At 40.6% G+C, this 16,505-nt stretch overlaps 14 non-coding genes across 14 annotated transcripts; all 14 read left to right on the top strand.

Annotated features, from left to right (window-relative positions):
• The first annotated feature begins 290 nt into the window (after positions 1–290).
• On the top strand, positions 291–363 carry trnat-ugu (transfer RNA threonine (anticodon UGU)). Its single transcript has one exon. It is a non-coding gene; the product is annotated as a tRNA-Thr (tRNA).
• Positions 364–1,509: 1,146 nt separating this feature from the next.
• trnat-ugu (transfer RNA threonine (anticodon UGU)) lies at positions 1,510–1,582 on the top strand. The gene has a single exon. It is a non-coding gene; the product is annotated as a tRNA-Thr (tRNA).
• Positions 1,583–2,728: 1,146 nt separating this feature from the next.
• On the top strand, positions 2,729–2,801 carry trnat-ugu (transfer RNA threonine (anticodon UGU)). Its single transcript has one exon. It is a non-coding gene; the product is annotated as a tRNA-Thr (tRNA).
• Positions 2,802–3,947: 1,146 nt separating this feature from the next.
• trnat-ugu (transfer RNA threonine (anticodon UGU)) lies at positions 3,948–4,020 on the top strand. Its single transcript has one exon. It is a non-coding gene; the product is annotated as a tRNA-Thr (tRNA).
• Positions 4,021–5,166: 1,146 nt separating this feature from the next.
• trnat-ugu (transfer RNA threonine (anticodon UGU)) lies at positions 5,167–5,239 on the top strand. Its single transcript has one exon. It is a non-coding gene; the product is annotated as a tRNA-Thr (tRNA).
• A 1,145-nt stretch (positions 5,240–6,384) lies between these two features.
• On the top strand, positions 6,385–6,457 carry trnat-ugu (transfer RNA threonine (anticodon UGU)). Its single transcript has one exon. It is a non-coding gene; the product is annotated as a tRNA-Thr (tRNA).
• Positions 6,458–7,603: 1,146 nt separating this feature from the next.
• On the top strand, positions 7,604–7,676 carry trnat-ugu (transfer RNA threonine (anticodon UGU)). The gene has a single exon. It is a non-coding gene; the product is annotated as a tRNA-Thr (tRNA).
• Positions 7,677–8,821: 1,145 nt separating this feature from the next.
• Positions 8,822–8,894, top strand: trnat-ugu (transfer RNA threonine (anticodon UGU)). Its single transcript has one exon. It is a non-coding gene; the product is annotated as a tRNA-Thr (tRNA).
• A 1,145-nt stretch (positions 8,895–10,039) lies between these two features.
• On the top strand, positions 10,040–10,112 carry trnat-ugu (transfer RNA threonine (anticodon UGU)). Its single transcript has one exon. It is a non-coding gene; the product is annotated as a tRNA-Thr (tRNA).
• Positions 10,113–11,258: 1,146 nt separating this feature from the next.
• Positions 11,259–11,331, top strand: trnat-ugu (transfer RNA threonine (anticodon UGU)). Its single transcript has one exon. It is a non-coding gene; the product is annotated as a tRNA-Thr (tRNA).
• Positions 11,332–12,477: 1,146 nt separating this feature from the next.
• trnat-ugu (transfer RNA threonine (anticodon UGU)) lies at positions 12,478–12,550 on the top strand. The gene has a single exon. It is a non-coding gene; the product is annotated as a tRNA-Thr (tRNA).
• A 1,146-nt stretch (positions 12,551–13,696) lies between these two features.
• On the top strand, positions 13,697–13,769 carry trnat-ugu (transfer RNA threonine (anticodon UGU)). Its single transcript has one exon. It is a non-coding gene; the product is annotated as a tRNA-Thr (tRNA).
• A 1,145-nt stretch (positions 13,770–14,914) lies between these two features.
• trnat-ugu (transfer RNA threonine (anticodon UGU)) lies at positions 14,915–14,987 on the top strand. The gene has a single exon. It is a non-coding gene; the product is annotated as a tRNA-Thr (tRNA).
• Positions 14,988–16,132: 1,145 nt separating this feature from the next.
• trnat-ugu (transfer RNA threonine (anticodon UGU)) lies at positions 16,133–16,205 on the top strand. Its single transcript has one exon. It is a non-coding gene; the product is annotated as a tRNA-Thr (tRNA).
• Positions 16,206–16,505: the final 300 nt, after the last annotated feature.

Raw genomic sequence — 16,505 nt, 5'->3', positions numbered from 1 at the left:
GTGTTACTTATTCTACCACCTTCCAGTGCCAAAGTCAAGCAAATTTCGAGTCGTTTTAGCTGTATACAAGTATACTGTGACACAAAATGACACTGTAACAATTTCAGAGGATATATACATTTAGAGGTAAATTATTCAGTGTTTTTATAAATGGTGTGACTTTTGGGTGATAGAATATATCACTGCTGCATTAGCATAGTTAAATACCTACCAGACGGTGCGATGTGGTTGTGTGTATGTGAATGGGTGAGCCCTTCATGATGACACATAACTATAATGCTTACAGGTAAGGCTCCATAGCTCAGTGGTTAGAGCACTGGTCTTGTAAACCAGGGGTTGCGAGTTCAATTCTCGCTGGGGCCTTTAGGAACTTTTGAGGTCAGAAAAGAGGACATCCAAAGAAAGGTCAGTCTACAAACAAACCGTCATAGTATAAAGTATGAAAAGCTTGCTTACAATAGTAAGTGAATTATAAGCAAAATGCCGTTCATTGGGCGCAGTTGTCCGCACTCTCAATGCATGATCGGTGTCACCGGTTCAACAATATCATGATGCATCTGCCCAAATAATCTGTCTTCTTCTTGACTTCAACCACAGATTATCACTTTCACCTTCTTCTGATAACTCTCGTTTTGCTACTCTTAGCCAATACCCTGCATAATACAATATCATAGTAATAGCCTTCCCACAACTGCCTGTAATTGGTCCAAAGGTTTGACCTCTCCAAACACGTGTTTTCACACAGCAAAGAAATTCAACCAGAGACTTAGACCTCCTGTTTTGGTAGGACCAAATTTTGGTTCTTTGGTCTAAAACGTCCAGCGCAACTTTCACACCCACTATTTTGGTCATTTATAAGTTGTATTGGAACAAACTGAAATGTCTGAACCAACTCACTCCACCTTCCCACTGACCATACAAGGTTTTTGTGAGAGCGACCAGATTTTACTGCCCATATCTCCACATAACCACTGACTTTGTTTTGGGGAGTTGGAAGAACATCATCGGTAGACCCAAATTTGATGTGATTTGGATCCAATACCCATGAGTCTTGTCTGTCTTTAGTTGACATCTCACCATTTCTCAAACTGTCTAGGTGTGTTTGAAACAGCTGAACATTTTTTGACTTGTTCAAGCTCACCTTGAAGTTGATCCAAAAGCTAGCACAGTAGACCAGTCCACAATGCCATGTAGAGCACTTGTGAGGTGTAGTAGTCGGTGTTACTTATTCTACCACCTTCCAGTGCCAAAGTCAAGCAAATTTCGAGTCGTTTTAGCTGTATACAAGTATACTGTGACACAAAATGACACTGTAACAATTTCAGAGGATATATACATTTAGAGGTAAATTATTCAGTGTTTTTATAAATGGTGTGACTTTTGGGTGATAGAATATATCACTGCTGCATTAGCATAGTTAAATACCTACCAGACGGTGCAGATGTGGTTGTGTGTATGTGAATGGGTGAGCCCTTCATGATGACACATAACTATAATGCTTACAGGTAAGGCTCCATAGCTCAGTGGTTAGAGCACTGGTCTTGTAAACCAGGGGTCGTGAGTTCAATTCTCGCTGGGGCCTTTAGGAACTTTTGAGGTCAGAAAAGAGGACATCCAAAGAAAGGTCAGTCTACAAACAAACCGGCATAGTATAAAGTATGAAAAGCTTGCTTACAATAGTAAGTGAATTATAAGCAAAATGCCGTTCATTGGGCGCAGTTGTCCGCACTCTCCATGCATGATCGGTGTCACCTGTTCAACAATATCATGATGCATCTGCCCAAATAATCTGTCTTCTTCTTGACTTCAACCAAAGATTATCTCTTTCACCTTCTTCTGATAACTCTCGTTTTGCTACTCTTAGCCAATACCCTGCATAATACAATATCATAGTCATAGCCTTCCCACAACTGCCTGTAATTGGTCCAAAGGTTTGACCTATCCAAACACGTGTTTTCACACAGCAAAGAAATTCAACCATAGACTTAGACCTGCTGTTTTGGTAGGACCAAATTTTGGTTCTTTGGTCTAAAACGTCCAGCGCAACTTTCACACCCACTATTTTGGTCATTTATAAGTTGTATTGGAACAAACTGAAATGTCTGAACCAACTCACTCCACCTTCCCACTGACCATACAAGGTTTTTGTGAGAGCGACCAGATTTTACTGCCCATATCTCCACATAACCACTGACTTTGTTTTGGGGAGTTGGAAGAACATCATCGGTAGACCCAAATTTGATGTGATTTGGATCCAATACCCATGAGTCTTGTCTGTCTTTAGTTGACATCTCACCATTTCTCAAACTGTCTAGGTGTGTTTGAAACAGCTGAACATTTTTTGACTTGTTCAAGCTCACCTTGAAGTTGATCCAAAAGCTAGCACAGTAGACCAGTCCACAATGCCATGTAGAGCACTTGTGAGGTGTAGTAGTCGGTGTTACTTATTCTACCACCTTCCAGTGCCAAAGTCAAGCAAATTTCGAGTCGTTTTAGCTGTATACAAGTATACTGTGACACAAAATGACACTGTAACAATTTCAGAGGATATATACATTTAGAGGTAAATTATTCAGTGTTTTTATAAATGGTGTGACTTTTGGGTGATATAATATATCACTGCTGCATTAGCATAGTTAAATACCTACCAGACGGTGCAGATGTGGTTGTGTGTATGTGAATGGGTGAGCCCTTCATGATGACACATAACTATAATGCTTACAGGTAAGGCTCCATAGCTCAGTGGTTAGAGCACTGGTCTTGTAAACCAGGGGTCGCGAGTTCAATTCTCGCTGGGGCCTTTAGGAACTTTTGAGGTCAGAAAAGAGGACATCCAAAGAAAGGTCAGTCTACAAACAAACCGGCATAGTATAAAGTATGAAAAGCTTGCTTACAATAGTAAGTGAATTATAAGCAAAATGCCGTTCATTGGGCGCAGTTGTCCGCACTCTCCATGCATGATCGGTGTCACCTGTTCAACAATATCATGATGCATCTGCCCAAATAATCTGTCTTCTTCTTGACTTCAACCAAAGATTATCTCTTTCACCTTCTTCTGATAACTCTCGTTTTGCTACTCTTAGCCAATACCCTGCATAATACAATATCATAGTCATAGCCTTCCCACAACTGCCTGTAATTGGTCCAAAGGTTTGACCTATCCAAACACGTGTTTTCACACAGCAAAGAAATTCAACCATAGACTTAGACCTCCTGTTTTGGTAGGACCAAATTTTGGTTCTTTGGTCTAAAATGTCCAGCGCAACTTTCACACCCACTATTTTGGTCATTTATAAGTTGTATTGGAACAAACTGAAATGTCTGAACCAACTCACTCCACCTTCCCACTGACCATACAAGGTTTTTGTGAGAGCGACCAGATTTTACTGCCCATACCTCCACATAACCACTGACTTTGTTTTGGGGAGTTGGAAGAACATCATCGGTAGACCCAAATTTGATGTGATTTGGATCCAATACCCATGAGTCTTGTCTTGTCTTTAGTTGACATCTCACCATTTCTCAAACTGTCTAGGTGTGTTTGAAACAGCTGAACATTTTTTGACTTGTTCAAGCTCACCTTGAAGTTGATCCAAAAGCTAGCACAGTAGACCAGTCCACAATGCCATGTAGAGCACTTGTGAGGTGTAGTAGTCGGTGTTACTTATTCTACCACCTTCCAGTGCCAAAGTCAAGCAAATTTCGAGTCGTTTTAGCTGTATACAAGTATACTGTGACACAAAATGACACTGTAACAATTTCAGAGGATATATACATTTAGAGGTAAATTATTCAGTGTTTTTATAAATGGTGTGACTTTTGGGTGATAGAATATATCACTGCTGCATTAGCATAGTTAAATACCTACCAGACGGTGCGATGTGGTTGTGTGTATGTGAATGGGTGAGCCCTTCATGATGACACATAACTATAATGCTTACAGGTAAGGCTCCATAGCTCAGTGGTTAGAGCACTGGTCTTGTAAACCAGGGGTTGCGAGTTCAATTCTCGCTGGGGCCTTTAGGAACTTTTGAGGTCAGAAAAGAGGACATCCAAAGAAAGGTCAGTCTACAAACAAACCGTCATAGTATAAAGTATGAAAAGCTTGCTTACAATAGTAAGTGAATTATAAGCAAAATGCCGTTCATTGGGCGCAGTTGTCCGCACTCTCAATGCATGATCGGTGTCACCGGTTCAACAATATCATGATGCATCTGCCCAAATAATCTGTCTTCTTCTTGACTTCAACCACAGATTATCACTTTCACCTTCTTCTGATAACTCTCGTTTTGCTACTCTTAGCCAATACCCTGCATAATACAATATCATAGTAATAGCCTTCCCACAACTGCCTGTAATTGGTCCAAAGGTTTGACCTCTCCAAACACGTGTTTTCACACAGCAAAGAAATTCAACCAGAGACTTAGACCTCCTGTTTTGGTAGGACCAAATTTTGGTTCTTTGGTCTAAAACGTCCAGCGCAACTTTCACACCCACTATTTTGGTCATTTATAAGTTGTATTGGAACAAACTGAAATGTCTGAACCAACTCACTCCACCTTCCCACTGACCATACAAGGTTTTTGTGAGAGCGACCAGATTTTACTGCCCATATCTCCACATAACCACTGACTTTGTTTTGGGGAGTTGGAAGAACATCATCGGTAGACCCAAATTTGATGTGATTTGGATCCAATACCCATGAGTCTTGTCTGTCTTTAGTTGACATCTCACCATTTCTCAAACTGTCTAGGTGTGTTTGAAACAGCTGAACATTTTTTTACTTGTTCAAGCTCACCTTGAAGTTGATCCAAAAGCTAGCACAGTAGACCAGTCCACAATGCCATGTAGAGCACTTGTGAGGTGTAGTAGTCGGTGTTACTTATTCTACCACCTTCCAGTGCCAAAGTCAAGCAAATTTCGAGTCGTTTTAGCTGTATACAAGTATACTGTGACACAAAATGACACTGTAACAATTTCAGAGTATATATACATTTAGAGGTAAATTATTCAGTGTTTTTATAAATGGTGTGACTTTTGGGTGATAGAATATATCACTGCTGCATTAGCATAGTTAAATACCTACCAGACGGTGCAGATGTGGTTGTGTGTATGTGAATGGGTGAGCCCTTCATGATGACACATAACTATAATGCTTACAGGTAAGGCTCCATAGCTCAGTGGTTAGAGCACTGGTCTTGTAAACCAGGGGTCGTGAGTTCAATTCTCGCTGGGGCCTTTAGGAACTTTTGAGGTCAGAAAAGAGGACATCCAAAGAAAGGTCAGTCTACAAACAAACCGGCATAGTATAAAGTATGAAAAGCTTGCTTACAATAGTAAGTGAATTATAAGCAAAATGCCGTTCATTGGGCGCAGTTGTCCGCACTCTCCATGCATGATCGGTGTCACCTGTTCAACAATATCATGATGCATCTGCCCAAATAATCTGTCTTCTTCTTGACTTCAACCAAAGATTATCTCTTTCACCTTCTTCTGATAACTCTCGTTTTGCTACTCTTAGCCAATACCCTGCATAATACAATATCATAGTCATAGCCTTCCCACAACTGCCTGTAATTGGTCCAAAGGTTTGACCTATCCAAACACGTGTTTTCACACAGCAAAGAAATTCAACCATAGACTTAGACCTCCTGTTTTGGTAGGACCAAATTTTGGTTCTTTGGTCTAAAATGTCCAGCGCAACTTTCACACCCACTATTTTGGTCATTTATAAGTTGTATTGGAACAAACTGAAATGTCTGAACCAACTCACTCCACCTTCCCACTGACCATACAAGGTTTTTGTGAGAGCGACCAGATTTTACTGCCCATATCTCCACATAACCACTGACTTTGTTTTGGGGAGTTGGAAGAACATCATCGGTAGACCCAAATTTGATGTGATTTGGATCCAATACCCATGAGTCTTGTCTGTCTTTAGTTGACATCTCACCATTTCTCAAACTGTCTAGGTGTGTTTGAAACAGCTGAACATTTTTTGACTTGTTCAAGCTCACCTTGAAGTTGATCCAAAAGCTAGCACAGTAGACCAGTCCACAATGCCATGTAGAGCACTTGTGAGGTGTAGTAGTCGGTGTTACTTATTCTACCACCTTCCAGTGCCAAAGTCAAGCAAATTTCGAGTCGTTTTAGCTGTATACAAGTATACTGTGACACAAAATGACACTGTAACAATTTCAGAGGATATATACATTTAGAGGTAAATTATTCAGTGTTTTTATAAATGGTGTGACTTTTGGGTGATAGAATATATCACTGCTGCATTAGCATAGTTAAATACCTACCAGACGGTGCGATGTGGTTGTGTGTATGTGAATGGGTGAGCCCTTCATGATGACACATAACTATAATGCTTACAGGTAAGGCTCCATAGCTCAGTGGTTAGAGCACTGGTCTTGTAAACCAGGGGTTGCGAGTTCAATTCTCGCTGGGGCCTTTAGGAACTTTTGAGGTCAGAAAAGAGGACATCCAAAGAAAGGTCAGTCTACAAACAAACCGTCATAGTATAAAGTATGAAAAGCTTGCTTACAATAGTAAGTGAATTATAAGCAAAATGCCGTTCATTGGGCGCAGTTGTCCGCACTCTCAATGCATGATCGGTGTCACCGGTTCAACAATATCATGATGCATCTGCCCAAATAATCTGTCTTCTTCTTGACTTCAACCACAGATTATCACTTTCACCTTCTTCTGATAACTCTCGTTTTGCTACTCTTAGCCAATACCCTGCATAATACAATATCATAGTAATAGCCTTCCCACAACTGCCTGTAATTGGTCCAAAGGTTTGACCTCTCCAAACACGTGTTTTCACACAGCAAAGAAATTCAACCAGAGACTTAGACCTCCTGTTTTGGTAGGACCAAATTTTGGTTCTTTGGTCTAAAACGTCCAGCGCAACTTTCACACCCACTATTTTGGTCATTTATAAGTTGTATTGGAACAAACTGAAATGTCTGAACCAACTCACTCCACCTTCCCACTGACCATACAAGGTTTTTGTGAGAGCGACCAGATTTTACTGCCCATATCTCCACATAACCACTGACTTTGTTTTGGGGAGTTGGAAGAACATCATCGGTAGACCCAAATTTGATGTTATTTGGATCCAATACCCATGAGTCTTGTCTGTCTTTAGTTGACATCTCACCATTTCTCAAACTGTCTAGGTGTGTTTGAAACAGCTGAACATTTTTTGACTTGTTCAAGCTCACCTTGAAGTTGATCCAAAAGCTAGCACAGTAGACCAGTCCACAATGCCATGTAGAGCACTTGTGAGGTGTAGTAGTCGGTGTTACTTATTCTACCACCTTCCAGTGCCAAAGTCAAGCAAATTTCGAGTCGTTTTAGCTGTATACAAGTATACTGTGACACAAAATGACACTGTAACAATTTCAGAGGATATATACATTTAGAGGTAAATTATTCAGTGTTTTTATAAATGGTGTGACTTTTGGGTGATAGAATATATCACTGCTGCATTAGCATAGTTAAATACCTACCAGACGGTGCAGATGTGGTTGTGTGTATGTGAATGGGTGAGCCCTTCATGATGACACATAACTATAATGCTTACAGGTAAGGCTCCATAGCTCAGTGGTTAGAGCACTGGTCTTGTAAACCAGGGGTCGTGAGTTCAATTCTCGCTGGGGCCTTTAGGAACTTTTGAGGTCAGAAAAGAGGACATCCAAAGAAAGGTCAGTCTACAAACAAACCGGCATAGTATAAAGTATGAAAAGCTTGCTTACAATAGTAAGTGAATTATAAGCAAAATGCCGTTCATTGGGCGCAGTTGTCCGCACTCTCCATGCATGATCGGTGTCACCTGTTCAACAATATCATGATGCATCTGCCCAAATAATCTGTCTTCTTCTTGACTTCAACCAAAGATTATCTCTTTCACCTTCTTCTGATAACTCTCGTTTTGCTACTCTTAGCCAATACCCTGCATAATACAATATCATAGTCATAGCCTTCCCACAACTGCCTGTAATTGGTCCAAAGGTTTGACCTATCCAAACACGTGTTTTCACACAGCAAAGAAATTCAACCATAGACTTAGACCTCCTGTTTTGGTAGGACCAAATTTTGGTTCTTTGGTCTAAAATGTCCAGCGCAACTTTCACACCCACTATTTTGGTCATTTATAAGTTGTATTGGAACAAACTGAAATGTCTGAACCAACTCACTCCACCTTCCCACTGACCATACAAGGTTTTTGTGAGAGCGACCAGATTTTACTGCCCATATCTCCACATAACCACTGACTTTGTTTTGGGGAGTTGGAAGAACATCATCGGTAGACCCAAATTTGATGTGATTTGGATCCAATACCCATGAGTCTTGTCTGTCTTTAGTTGACATCTCACCATTTCTCAAACTGTCTAGGTGTGTTTGAAACAGCTGAACATTTTTTGACTTGTTCAAGCTCACCTTGAAGTTGATCCAAAAGCTAGCACAGTAGACCAGTCCACAATGCCATGTAGAGCACTTGTGAGGTGTAGTAGTCGGTGTTACTTATTCTACCACCTTCCAGTGCCAAAGTCAAGCAAATTTCGAGTCGTTTTAGCTGTATACAAGTATACTGTGACACAAAATGACACTGTAACAATTTCAGAGGATATATACATTTAGAGGTAAATTATTCAGTGTTTTTATAAATGGTGTGACTTTTGGGTGATAGAATATATCACTGCTGCATTAGCATAGTTAAATACCTACCAGACGGTGCGATGTGGTTGTGTGTATGTGAATGGGTGAGCCCTTCATGATGACACATAACTATAATGCTTACAGGTAAGGCTCCATAGCTCAGTGGTTAGAGCACTGGTCTTGTAAACCAGGGGTTGTGAGTTCAATTCTCGCTGGGGCCTTTAGGAACTTTTGAGGTCAGAAAAGAGGACATCCAAAGAAAGGTCAGTCTACAAACAAACCGTCATAGTATAAAGTATGAAAAGCTTGCTTACAATAGTAAGTGAATTATAAGCAAAATGCCGTTCATTGGGCGCAGTTGTCCGCACTCTCAATGCATGATCGGTGTCACCGGTTCAACAATATCATGATGCATCTGCCCAAATAATCTGTCTTCTTCTTGACTTCAACCACAGATTATCACTTTCACCTTCTTCTGATAACTCTCGTTTTGCTACTCTTAGCCAATACCCTGCATAATACAATATCATAGTAATAGCCTTCCCACAACTGCCTGTAATTGGTCCAAAGGTTTGACCTCTCCAAACACGTGTTTTCACACAGCAAAGAAATTCAACCAGAGACTTAGACCTCCTGTTTTGGTAGGACCAAATTTTGGTTCTTTGGTCTAAAACGTCCAGCGCAACTTTCACACCCACTATTTTGGTCATTTATAAGTTGTATTGGAACAAACTGAAATGTCTGAACCAACTCACTCCACCTTCCCACTGACCATACAAGGTTTTTGTGAGAGCGACCAGATTTTACTGCCCATATCTCCACATAACCACTGACTTTGTTTTGGGGAGTTGGAAGAACATCATCGGTAGACCCAAATTTGATGTGATTTGGATCCAATACCCATGAGTCTTGTCTGTCTTTAGTTGACATCTCACCATTTCTCAAACTGTCTAGGTGTGTTTGAAACAGCTGAACATTTTTTGACTTGTTCAAGCTCACCTTGAAGTTGATCCAAAAGCTAGCACAGTAGACCAGTCCACAATGCCATGTAGAGCACTTGTGAGGTGTAGTAGTCGGTGTTACTTATTCTACCACCTTCCAGTGCCAAAGTCAAGCAAATTTCGAGTCATTTTAGCTGTATACAAGTATACTGTGACACAAAATGACACTGTAACAATTTCAGAGGATATATACATTTAGAGGTAAATTATTCAGTGTTTTTATAAATGGTGTGACTTTTGGGTGATAGAATATATCACTGCTGCATTAGCATAGTTAAATACCTACCAGACGGTGCGATGTGGTTGTGTGTATGTGAATGGGTGAGCCCTTCATGATGACACATAACTATAATGCTTACAGGTAAGGCTCCATAGCTCAGTGGTTAGAGCACTGGTCTTGTAAACCAGGGGTTGCGAGTTCAATTCTCGCTGGGGCCTTTAGGAACTTTTGAGGTCAGAAAAGAGGACATCCAAAGAAAGGTCAGTCTACAAACAAACCGTCATAGTATAAAGTATGAAAAGCTTGCTTACAATAGTAAGTGAATTATAAGCAAAATGCCGTTCATTGGGCGCAGTTGTCCGCACTCTCAATGCATGATCGGTGTCACCGGTTCAACAATATCATGATGCATCTGCCCAAATAATCTGTCTTCTTCTTGACTTCAACCACAGATTATCACTTTCACCTTCTTCTGATAACTCTCGTTTTGCTACTCTTAGCCAATACCCTGCATAATACAATATCATAGTAATAGCCTTCCCACAACTGCCTGTAATTGGTCCAAAGGTTTGACCTCTCCAAACACGTGTTTTCACACAGCAAAGAAATTCAACCAGAGACTTAGACCTCCTGTTTTGGTAGGACCAAATTTTGGTTCTTTGGTCTAAAACGTCCAGCGCAACTTTCACACCCACTATTTTGGTCATTTATAAGTTGTATTGGAACAAACTGAAATGTCTGAACCAACTCACTCCACCTTCCCACTGACCATACAAGGTTTTTGTGAGAGCGACCAGATTTTACTGCCCATATCTCCACATAACCACTGACTTTGTTTTGGGGAGTTGGAAGAACATCATCGGTAGACCCAAATTTGATGTGATTTGGATCCAATACCCATGAGTCTTGTCTGTCTTTAGTTGACATCTCACCATTTCTCAAACTGTCTAGGTGTGTTTGAAACAGCTGAACATTTTTTGACTTGTTCAAGCTCACCTTGAAGTTGATCCAAAAGCTAGCACAGTAGACCAGTCCACAATGCCATGTAGAGCACTTGTGAGGTGTAGTAGTCGGTGTTACTTATTCTACCACCTTCCAGTGCCAAAGTCAAGCAAATTTCGAGTCGTTTTAGCTGTATACAAGTATACTGTGACACAAAATGACACTGTAACAATTTCAGAGGATATATACATTTAGAGGTAAATTATTCAGTGTTTTTATAAATGGTGTGACTTTTGGGTGATAGAATATATCACTGCTGCATTAGCATAGTTAAATACCTACCAGACGGTGCAGATGTGGTTGTGTGTATGTGAATGGGTGAGCCCTTCATGATGACACATAACTATAATGCTTACAGGTAAGGCTCCATAGCTCAGTGGTTAGAGCACTGGTCTTGTAAACCAGGGGTCGCGAGTTCAATTCTCGCTGGGGCCTTTAGGAACTTTTGAGGTCAGAAAAGAGGACATCCAAAGAAAGGTCAGTCTACAAACAAACCGGCATAGTATAAAGTATGAAAAGCTTGCTTACAATAGTAAGTGAATTATAAGCAAAATGCCGTTCATTGGGCGCAGTTGTCCGCACTCTCCATGCATGATCGGTGTCACCTGTTCAACAATATCATGATGCATCTGCCCAAATAATCTGTCTTCTTCTTGACTTCAACCAAAGATTATCTCTTTCACCTTCTTCTGATAACTCTCGTTTTGCTACTCTTAGCCAATACCCTGCATAATACAATATCATAGTCATAGCCTTCCCACAACTGCCTGTAATTGGTCCAAAGGTTTGACCTATCCAAACACGTGTTTTCACACAGCAAAGAAATTCAACCATAGACTTAGACCTGCTGTTTTGGTAGGACCAAATTTTGGTTCTTTGGTCTAAAACGTCCAGCGCAACTTTCACACCCACTATTTTGGTCATTTATAAGTTGTATTGGAACAAACTGAAATGTCTGAACCAACTCACTCCACCTTCCCACTGACCATACAAGGTTTTTGTGAGAGCGACCAGATTTTACTGCCCATATCTCCACATAACCACTGACTTTGTTTTGGGGAGTTGGAAGAACATCATCGGTAGACCCAAATTTGATGTGATTTGGATCCAATACCCATGAGTCTTGTCTGTCTTTAGTTGACATCTCACCATTTCTCAAACTGTCTAGGTGTGTTTGAAACAGCTGAACATTTTTTGACTTGTTCAAGCTCACCTTGAAGTTGATCCAAAAGCTAGCACAGTAGACCAGTCCACAATGCCATGTAGAGCACTTGTGAGGTGTAGTAGTCGGTGTTACTTATTCTACCACCTTCCAGTGCCAAAGTCAAGCAAATTTCGAGTCGTTTTAGCTGTATACAAGTATACTGTGACACAAAATGACACTGTAACAATTTCAGAGGATATATACATTTAGAGGTAAATTATTCAGTGTTTTTATAAATGGTGTGACTTTTGGGTGATATAATATATCACTGCTGCATTAGCATAGTTAAATACCTACCAGACGGTGCAGATGTGGTTGTGTGTATGTGAATGGGTGAGCCCTTCATGATGACACATAACTATAATGCTTACAGGTAAGGCTCCATAGCTCAGTGGTTAGAGCACTGGTCTTGTAAACCAGGGGTCGCGAGTTCAATTCTCGCTGGGGCCTTTAGGAACTTTTGAGGTCAGAAAAGAGGACATCCAAAGAAAGGTCAGTCTACAAACAAACCGTCATAGTATAAAGTATGAAAAGCTTGCTTACAATAGTAAGTGAATTATAAGCAAAATGCCGTTCATTGGGCGCAGTTGTCCGCACTCTCCATGCATGATCGGTGTCACCTGTTCAACAATATCATGATGCATCTGCCCAAATAATCTGTCTTCTTCTTGACTTCAACCAAAGATTATCTCTTTCACCTTCTTCTGATAACTCTCGTTTTGCTACTCTTAGCCAATACCCTGCATAATACAATATCATAGTCATAGCCTTCCCACAACTGCCTGTAATTGGTCCAAAGGTTTGACCTATCCAAACACGTGTTTTCACACAGCAAAGAAATTCAACCATAGACTTAGACCTCCTGTTTTGGTAGGACCAAATTTTGGTTCTTTGGTCTAAAATGTCCAGCGCAACTTTCACACCCACTATTTTGGTCATTTATAAGTTGTATTGGAACAAACTGAAATGTCTGAACCAACTCACTCCACCTTCCCACTGACCATACAAGGTTTTTGTGAGAGCGACCAGATTTTACTGCCCATATCTCCACATAACCACTGACTTTGTTTTGGGGAGTTGGAAGAACATCATCGGTAGACCCAAATTTGATGTGATTTGGATCCAATACCCATGAGTCTTGTCTGTCTTTAGTTGACATCTCACCATTTCTCAAACTGTCTAGGTGTGTTTGAAACAGCTGAACATTTTTTGACTTGTTCAAGCTCACCTTGAAGTTGATCCAAAAGCTAGCACAGTAGACCAGTCCACAATGCCATGTAGAGCACTTGTGAGGTGTAGTAGTCGGTGTTACTTATTCTAGCACCTTCCAGTGCCAAAGTCAAGCAAATTTCGAGTCGTTTTAGCTGTATACAAGTATACTGTGACACAAAATGACACTGTAACAATTTCAGAGGATATATACATTTAGAGGTAAATTATTCAGTGTTTTTATAAATGGTGTGACTTTTGGGTGATAGAATATATCACTGCTGCATTAGCATAGTTAAATACCTACCAGACGGTGCAGATGTGGTTGTGTGTATGTGAATGGGTGAGCCCTTCATGATGACACATAACTATAATGCTTACAGGTAAGGCTCCATAGCTCAGTGGTTAGAGCACTGGTCTTGTAAACCAGGGGTCGTGAGTTCAATTCTCGCTGGGGCCTTTAGGAACTTTTGAGGTCAGAAAAGAGGACATCCAAAGAAAGGTCAGTCTACAAACAAACCGGCATAGTATAAAGTATGAAAAGCTTGCTTACAATAGTAAGTGAATTATAAGCAAAATGCCGTTCATTGGGCGCAGTTGTCCGCACTCTCCATGCATGATCGGTGTCACCTGTTCAACAATATCATGATGCATCTGCCCAAATAATCTGTCTTCTTCTTGACTTCAACCAAAGATTATCTCTTTCACCTTCTTCTGATAACTCTCGTTTTGCTACTCTTAGCCAATACCCTGCATAATACAATATCATAGTCATAGCCTTCCCACAACTGCCTGTAATTGGTCCAAAGGTTTGACCTATCCAAACACGTGTTTTCACACAGCAAAGAAATTCAACCATAGACTTAGACCTCCTGTTTTGGTAGGACCAAATTTTGGTTCTTTGGTCTAAAATGTCCAGCGCAACTTTCACACCCACTATTTTGGTCATTTATAAGTTGTATTGGAACAAACTGAAATGTCTGAACCAACTCACTCCACCTTCCCACTGACCATACAAGGTTTTTGTGAGAGCGACCAGATTTTACTGCCCATATCTCCACATAACCACTGACTTTGTTTTGGGGAGTTGGAAGAACATCATCGGTAGACCCAAATTTGATGTGATTTGGATCCAATACCCATGAGTCTTGTCTGTCTTTAGTTGACATCTCACCATTTCTCAAACTGTCTAGGTGTGTTTGAAACAGCTGAACATTTTTTGACTTGTTCAAGCTCACCTTGAAGTTGATCCAAAAGCTAGCACAGTAGACCAGTCCACAATGCCATGTAGAGCACTTGTGAGGTGTAGTAGTCGGTGTTACTTATTCTACCACCTTCCAGTGCCAAAGTCAAGCAAATTTCGAGTCGTTTTAACCGTATACAAGTATACTGTGACACAAAATGACACTGTAACAATTTCAGAGGATATATACATTTAGAGGTAAATTATTCAGTGTTTTTATAAATGGTGTGACTTTTGGGTGATAGAATATATCACTGCTGCATTAGCATAGTTAAATACCTACCAGACGGTGCGATGTGGTTGTGTGTATGTGAATGGGTGAGCCCTTCATGATGACACATAACTATAATGCTTACAGGTAAGGCTCCATAGCTCAGTGGTTAGAGCACTGGTCTTGTAAACCAGGGGTTGCGAGTTCAATTCTCGCTGGGGCCTTTAGGAACTTTTGAGGTCAGAAAAGAGGACATCCAAAGAAAGGTCAGTCTACAAACAAACCGTCATAGTATAAAGTATGAAAAGCTTGCTTACAATAGTAAGTGAATTATAAGCAAAATGCCGTTCATTGGGCGCAGTTGTCCGCACTCTCAATGCATGATCGGTGTCACCGGTTCAACAATATCATGATGCATCTGCCCAAATAATCTGTCTTCTTCTTGACTTCAACCACAGATTATCACTTTCACCTTCTTCTGATAACTCTCGTTTTGCTACTCTTAGCCAATACCCTGCATAATACAATATCATAGTAATAGCCTTCCCACAACTGCCTGTAATTGGTCCAAAGGTTTGACCTCTCCAAACACGTGTTTTCACACAGCAAAGAAATTCAACCAGAGACTTAGACCTCCTGTTTTGGTAGGACCAAATTTTGGTTCTTTGGTCTAAAACGTCCAGCGCAACTTTCACACCCACTATTTTGGTCATTTATAAGTTGTATTGGAACAAACTGAAATGTCTGAACCAACTCACTCCACCTTCCCACTGACCATACAAGGTTTTTGTGAGAGCGACCAGATTTTACTGCCCATATCTCCACATAACCACTGACTTTGTTTTGGGGAGTTGGAAGAACATCATCGGTAGACCCAAATTTGATGTGATTTGGATCCAATACCCATGAGTCTTGTCTGTCTTTAGTTGACATCTCACCATTTCTCAAACTGTCTAGGTGTGTTTGAAACAGCTGAACATTTTTTGACTTGTTCAAGCTCACCTTGAAGTTGATCCAAAAGCTAGCACAGTAGACCAGTCCACAATGCCATGTAGAGCACTTGTGAGGTGTAGTAGTCGGTGTTACTTATTCTACCACCTTCCAGTGCCAAAGTCAAGCAAATTTCGAGTCGTTTTAGCTGTATACAAGTATACTGTGACACAAAATGACACTGTAACAATTTCAGAGGATATATACATTTAGAGGTAAATTATTCAGTGTTTTTATAAATGGTGTGACTTTTGGGTGATAGAATATATCACTGCTGCATTAGCATAGTTAAATACCTACCAGACGGTGCGATGTGGTTGTGTGTATGTGAATGGGTGAGCCCTTCATGATGACACATAACTATAATGCTTACAGGTAAGGCTCCATAGCTCAGTGGTTAGAGCACTGGTCTTGTAAACCAGGGGTTGCGAGTTCAATTCTCGCTGGGGCCTTTAGGAACTTTTGAGGTCAGAAAAGAGGACATCCAAAGAAAGGTCAGTCTACAAACAAACCGTCATAGTATAAAGTATGAAAAGCTTGCTTACAATAGTAAGTGAATTATAAGCAAAATGCCGTTCATTGGGCGCAGTTGTCCGCACTCTCAATGCATGATCGGTGTCACCGGTTCAACAATATCATGATGCATCTGCCCAAATAATCTGTCTTCTTCTTGACTTCAACCACAGATTATCACTTTCACCTTCTTCTGATAACTCTCGTTTTGCTACTCTTAGCCAATACCCTGCATAATA

This window comes from Brachyhypopomus gauderio, chromosome 7, assembly GCF_052324685.1.
Source record: "Brachyhypopomus gauderio isolate BG-103 chromosome 7, BGAUD_0.2, whole genome shotgun sequence".
Lineage (NCBI taxonomy): Eukaryota > Metazoa > Chordata > Actinopteri > Gymnotiformes > Hypopomidae > Brachyhypopomus > Brachyhypopomus gauderio.
This window is presented reverse-complemented; position numbering and strand designations above follow the sequence as displayed.